This window comes from Pipistrellus kuhlii, unplaced genomic scaffold (genome assembly GCF_014108245.1).
Source record: "Pipistrellus kuhlii isolate mPipKuh1 unplaced genomic scaffold, mPipKuh1.p scaffold_m20_p_1, whole genome shotgun sequence".
NCBI lineage: Eukaryota > Metazoa > Chordata > Mammalia > Chiroptera > Vespertilionidae > Pipistrellus > Pipistrellus kuhlii.
Genome location: NW_023425404.1, coordinates 171,630,860 through 171,637,860, shown reverse-complemented (window position 1 = coordinate 171,637,860; position 7,001 = coordinate 171,630,860).

The window sequence follows — 7,001 nt, the reverse complement described above, 5'->3', positions numbered from 1 at the left end:
TACTAGAAGAAACCAAGATCTGGGCACTAAGTTTGCTCTTTGCTATACAGGGTTTCATTGCCTGCAGGCTTCTTGCCAAAAAGAGCCAGGAAATATGTCTACATCTATTCATGTATCTATTCCAACATCAAGATATTAAAACCACCATTGCCCTCAGGTGATGTCCTACTGACGGCTTAGGCCCGCTCCCCTTTGTGGGAGGCGACTGGGCTGATCAGGGGAAGCACCAGCCCCATCAACCTGCTGCTGCAGCCACTGCCAGTCACCACAGCCACCAAGGTGTTTTCATCAACACAGACTCAGGTCACTTCACCGTGAAAAAATGACAACTTTCTTTAGGCATTTTCAAGATGTCTTTCATGGGATATGCATTTCTTTCTTTCTTTCTTTCTTTCTTTCTTTCTTTCTTTCTTTCTTTCTTTCTTTCTTTCTTTCTTTCTTTCTTTTTTAATCCTCACCTGAGGATATGTTTCCATTGATTTTAGAGAATGTGGAAGAGAAAGGGAAAGACAGAGAGAAACATCAAAGTGAGAGGAACACTTTGATTGGTTGCCTCCTGCATGAGCCCTGACCTGGGGCCCAGCCAGGGAGGAGCCTGTAACCCAGGTACATGCCCTTGATCAGAATCGAACCCAAACCCTGCGGTCATCAGGCTGAGCCAAACCGCCTAGGGCAAGATATGACATTTCTTAGCCCCTACAGTGGTGGACCTTGGTTTTTTTCTCCAGGAGTGTGGTAGAAAAGCCCTACATCACCTTTTTGGATTCTTATACCCAAGTTACTAAGAATATTACCAGTGGCATACAGGGAGCTTAGCCAATGAGCGGTCAGAAAAGGTGTTTCCTCTGTAGTTCACACCAATCACCATGACCTCTGATCACTGGCTCCGCCCCTGCCCAGGCCTAAAGCCTTGGGCCTGGGCAGGGGCCCCCCAGCTCCCTCTGATTGCCAGCTCTGTCCCTGCCCAGGAGCCCCCTGGCTCAGGCCCTTCCCAGGTTGCTCAGGACTCATGCAGGGCCTACCTCTGAGTGACCTGGGTACCCAGAAAGTTCCCAGGACTCAGGCTGCAATGTATGCAAATTAACCACCATCTTTGTTGGGTTAATTTGCATAGTCACTCTGATTGGCTGTGGGCGTAGGGGAGGTATGGTCAGTTTACATGTTTGTCTATTATTGGGTATGATATGCATTTCCTTTTTTTTTATTGACCCTTTATTAAAAATATATAGTATGATCCAATTTTTGTTACATACACATACATACATACATATAGGTATATGTACACACACCATGTGCACAACCAAAATGTTAACATTGGTCATCATTATTGATGAGCTTCTGGTGATTTTTTTTTAAAATCAATCTTTATTGTTCATATTATTACAAAGGTTCCTCATTTCTTCCCCTCTCCACCAGGTTCCCACCCCACCCTCTGCCCTTTCTTCACCCCCATTGTCCTCATCCATAGGTGCACAGTTTATGTTCAGCCTCTTCCCGCATCCACCACGCCCCTTTTCCCCAAGAATTGTCAGTCCACTCCCCTCCCATATCTCTGATTCTATTATAATCAACAGTTAATATTGTTCATCAGGTTTTTTAATTTCCTTGGTGTTTTTTTTTTAATTAATAAACTTTTATATTTTTAAGAATAAATTTTAAAATCTAATAATTTTAAACCTTGTTTTTTCTGCCCTGGGAACTGAGAAGCAAACTTGTTTACATGTAAACTTGCTCTTAGGCTATCCAAAGGCATAGCCATTCAAATGTAAATGAACACATTGTTTAAAGAAAGCAGCTGGCTGGAATTGGATTACCTGTTCTGGGTGGGAAGGGCTTGTCCTCCCCTTTCTCCAGTAAAATTAAGGTGTTAGCTTTCAAACCTCTTTTTGGCAAGACACCTTAAACTTACAGAACTTTAAATTTTTCAGGTAGTAAATCAATTACTTAGCATTTTCTCAAATCAATAATACCAAGGATACACTTCACACAAAAGACACTTCCAAATAGATCAACCAACCCCATCCAGACCCCACACAAGGCACTCACAGATCAATACCCCAGCGCTATAATATCTCAACACATCCAGATCTAAGCCTTCATCACTTGATTCAGCAGACCCTCAAGTTCCCCCAAAAGTTTCCAGCCATGTCTGAGAAGCAGCCCTGGGGCATGGGCAGGCGAAGAGCGAGCTGTTCTGGGCCCAGCTGCTCCGGGCCTGGCCTCTGCTGCTTGGGGCCCGGTTGCTGCCACTCCGGGCCTGTCTGCTGCTGCTCCGGGCCTGGCTGCTCCCTGCCTGGCTGCTCTGGGCCTGGCCGCTCCCAGCCTGGCTGCTCCGGGCCTGGCTGCTCTGGATCTGGCTGTTTCGGGCCTGGCCGCCCTGGGCTTGGCCACCTCCGCCCAGGCCTGGCTGCTGCTGCTCCGGGTCTAGCTGCTGCTGCTCCAGGGCCTGGCTGCTGCTGCTCCGGGCCTGGCTGCCATTGCCCTGGGCCTGCCCACTCTGGGCCTGGCCGCCGCCGCTCCAACATTCTGTCCTTTTTTTTTAAACGCATTTATGTTGCAATGTTGGCTGCTGAGTTGAGTTCTGTCTTAGTCTTCGATTTTTCAAGATCTTCTTTGTATTCTTTCTTAAGTAATTTTACTATCTTTTGCTATAACTTGATTTCTTCACATTGAAAACTTCTTCGGTTTCTTCCTCCTCGTCCTGGAAGCTCAGCAGGCTGGCCTGCAGCGCCCCTTTGTTCTCCGGGGCCTCCTGCGCTGCTTCAGCCTGTTGCCGGCATCAGCACCACCCAGGAAGCAGCCCCTGGCCTCGGCTCCGTGGCCAGCGATCAGCAGTCGAGGGCCCAGCGGCACCTCCCGCCCCGGGGGGCCCTGTCGCCTGGCTCCTTGCCAACGCCCGGCTTGCCGGCGCCAGGTGGCAGCTCCCGCTCCTCATCACGCTCCTCCCAACCTGGAGCCTTTGTCTCCTTTCCTGCAGGGCAGTCTAGCATTAGAGTCAACAATCTGTCCTCTGCGCTCAATGTGCGCGACTCCGGGGGCTCTGCTTTTCGCTGCTCCCCTGGGATTCCGCCTCACAGCCCTGTCTCCCTCTGTTTGAGCCTGGGTCCCCAGGGTCTGGTCTAAAACTGGGGTTCAGCGCTGTCGGACTGGAGTCCAGCCCAGTCCAGAGCTTTTATTTTCTTCCCACTAGGGAATGCCAGCCAGGTACTCAGCCTCCCCCTCCTCTCCGGCTCCGTCCTCTCCGCGCTCATGCGCAGCATGTCTCCGTACTTTAGGCTTTTCAGCTCCTCTGATTTTCCTTCTGGTTTTCTCTTTCCTTCCTGTTGTAGAATTTTCAGTCAGTCAACTTCCTGTAGCTCTAGGCAATGTCCATTTTATATTTTAGTTGTATTTTATTGAAATTGTTGTGTGTGGCTGTGGTTAGGTGTTTACCTGTGCAGCCATCTTGGATCCTCCCACTGTCGCAAAAGCTGCATTTGCTTTTATATCCTGTTTTTTTCTTACCATAGTCATATCATTCTTCTACTTCACATAAATTCTTTAAAAACATCATTAATAACCAGGAGAGGTGGGAAGAACACAAATATGTGTGTTGGAAAATTGGTGACCCTGTATCAAACAACTAAACATGAATACAATTTCTCTCTTGAGTCATTCTTTGATCATAAAGGATGAATATTATCTTGAGCATAATAGGGATGTATTATGAATGGAATGATAATGATCATTTACCATCATTTCCATTCTTATGAAAAATTTAGAGGGAGGGAATCTATATTCTTTATGTTAATAAAAGAGTCCCATTATAGGAAGCACTGAAAATTTTCAACCAAAACCAAACAAACAAACAAACAAACAAATAAATAAATATCATTAGTAAAAATATTTATGTCTCCTAACAATGTCTAATTTTTACAAGGAGTTTTTTTCCTGTTCTTTTGCAATTATAAATATTGCTGGGATAAGCATTTGTGTATACAGATCTTTGTTCTCATTGATAATTATTTTCTTATGTTGGATTACCAGATGAAGAATATCTGGCCAATGTCTGTGAACACAGTTAAGCTCTTGGAGCATATTGCCAAATTATTTTCCAAAAAGCTTGCTCTAATTTACACTCTCATCTGCCATGTGTGAGACCCTAATACTTCATTAATAGCAAACTATTTATGGTTACTGCCCAAACACCAATTTATTTCTCGCCTCTAATTTGCTCATTTCCACTATCTACCTTCCCCCCTTCCCTAATAATGACTGGATATACTTTATTCTTTTTCAAAAACATTATTTGCCCAGCTGGCATAGCTCAGTGGTTGAGTGTTGATCTATGAACCAGGAGGTCACAGTTTGATTCCCAGTCAGGGAACGTGCCCTGGTTCCAGGCTCAATCCTTAGTGTGGGAAGCGCAGGAGGCAGTCGATCAATGATTCTCTCTCATCATTGATGCTTCTCTCTCTCTCCCTCTCCCTTCCTCTCTGAAATCAATAAAATATATATGAATATTAATTGCCCCTCCTTGGGGGTAATATCATTTTTCCCTGCCCCATAGATACCAGTTTGGCCACATGATTTGTTTTGGCCAGCGATATATGAGCAGAAGTTATGTTTGTCACTTTCAAACATAAACTTTAATATTCAAAGTGTATTCTGCTATGCTCTTCCCCCACTCCCACTATGAGACCCATAATGTCCCAGGTGAGAGGCTGCTTCATCAGACTGGGTCCTTAGGTAGACCATCTGTAATGGGCATGAATGAGAAATAAACCTCTGTTGCTGTAAGCCACTGAGATTTTGTAGTCATTTGTTACTGTCCCCTAATAAATCCTATTCTGACTAATATACTGGCCCTCCCTGAATCATCCTTTCATACAATATACTACATCTAGTGATGTTCTGTAGTAGATGTGTAGCTGTCCAAGATTTGATGATACAAATAAACTTCCTGACTGGGAAGTCATCCTTGCCTGAGTGTTGGCAGGAGGAAGTTTCTGCTTCCCACTAAGGAAGCTGAAAAGAACTGGTACTTGTTCTCCCAGATTCCTCACAGCTACAGAACAGGCATGTGACCTAAGGTCAGCCATTTGGAATTCTGAGTCTTGATATAAAGAAGCAAGAACAGTACATTATAGCATCAGTCCTATTGCTGGTGGCAGCATCCAGTGTCCAGCAGAGTGACAGCAGTGACGGCAGAGTCAAGGGATATGAGTGAGTGTCCGGCAGGACGAGATAAGCAGACTGTTCCGGTGCTATGATCTGGCTATGTGCCAGCATGTGAGTTCCCTCCATTCCTGCTCACTTTCTGAGCCTGCTTCTCAGGTTTTCCTAACAATTCTTTGATGTACCCAATATCCTTCCCATCAATTGCTTTTCTTCTTATATTACCCAGAGTTGTTAACAACGATAAATTACCAATGCGGTTGTCTACAACCAAAAATCTTATTCCCTGTCTCCAGACGTCACGTTTTAAAAGCCCAATTCTGCATCCAAAAAAAAAAAAAAAAAAAAAAGTTCCAATCTTCAATTTCTCTAAACAATATTAAAAGGGATCCCATTGGCTCAGTGGATAGAGCGTCGGCCTGGGGACTGAAAGGTCCCGGGTTCGATTCCGGGCAAGGGCATGTACTTTGGTTGTGGGCACATCCCCAGTGGGGAGTGTGCAGGAGGCAGCTGATCGATTATTCTCTCTCATCGATGTTTCTAACTCTCTATCCCTCTCTCTTCCTCTCTGTAAAAAATAAAAAATAAAATAAATAGAATAAATAAATAAATAAATAAAAGGGATCTCATTTATGATCTGTGTTCACTCACATTCATTCATGCTCTTTTCTCCTCCATCTTGACATGGTTTCTCACTCTTACGACTTCTCTAGAGCCTCACAGCCACAACCTGCCAGCTGTCCACACCTGGACGGCCCAGCTCTAGGACCTCTCTTCCTCTTGCCTACTCTCTCTCCCAGCTCTTTCTGAGCTAGATCATCTTACCTTCTCTGCTTAGGTCCTCATGTATTTTAGTTCACATTTCAGGTGTGGTTTCTTTCTACTCTTTTTTCATTTTCTTTTTCTTTTTCTTTTCTCTTCTCTCTTTCTCTTTCTTTTTTTTTTTCAATTCTACAGCATCAATTCTGCAAAAAGTCTGGGAATCAAACTGGTCTAAACAAAACTCTCCATAAAGTCGAGGAGCTAAAATGGTCTCCCACAAGTCACATCTAACCCTCCAACTTAGTTTTGCTTAAGTTGCAGAACGTTGCTGTTGTCTTTATTGTGTTAGTTGCCAACATTAGTGGAAAAATTTTCACCAAAACACCTGGATTTCCAGGTCTTGTGAAAAATCAAAAGACCTGACAACATGGAGATCCATGGTAAGAATCAACTGAAGCTTGGTAGCAGCTGCTCCTTTTATGGGGCATCACTCTAGTGTTCTAGGATCCTTGCCCTGTCTTCCTCATTCAAATTATTTTTCTGGTTCCCATGAAGATTTGAAGTTGCAATGCCTGCTCTATAAGGTACACCAGGAAGGACAGGAAGCATCTGTGAGATGAAAGAGCATATTTCCTTCAAGGATGGGGGCTATAAGAAGGGAACATTCACATTGTAAATCCTGTCCTACTACCGAAGGACAAAAGGAGGAGAGACTGATGAAAGCAAAAATCTGTAGGAGAAAGTAAGGCAGCTTTAGACAGCAGGGGAATAGGATAGGGTGGGGTAGGGGTACCAGGACAAATGAATTAAGGCACCAGGAAAAATAAAAGTACAATATTTACAACATTTCATGAGCTTGTATTTTGAAGTATCTCTTTCTCCTCCCACCCTCTGCCTCTGCCAACCTCACCCCTTCTCCAGACCTAAGAGCATCATCCTTGATGTTCCTCTGAGCTGCATAATTTAGAAGCAAACTGCCTTTGACTCCACATTGAATGCATGAGGGAGAAGGCCTTTCAAAGGGTTCATAAAAGAATATTCCATGTCCCACGCTCTGCCGCCTGCTGTCGACGCCCACCATG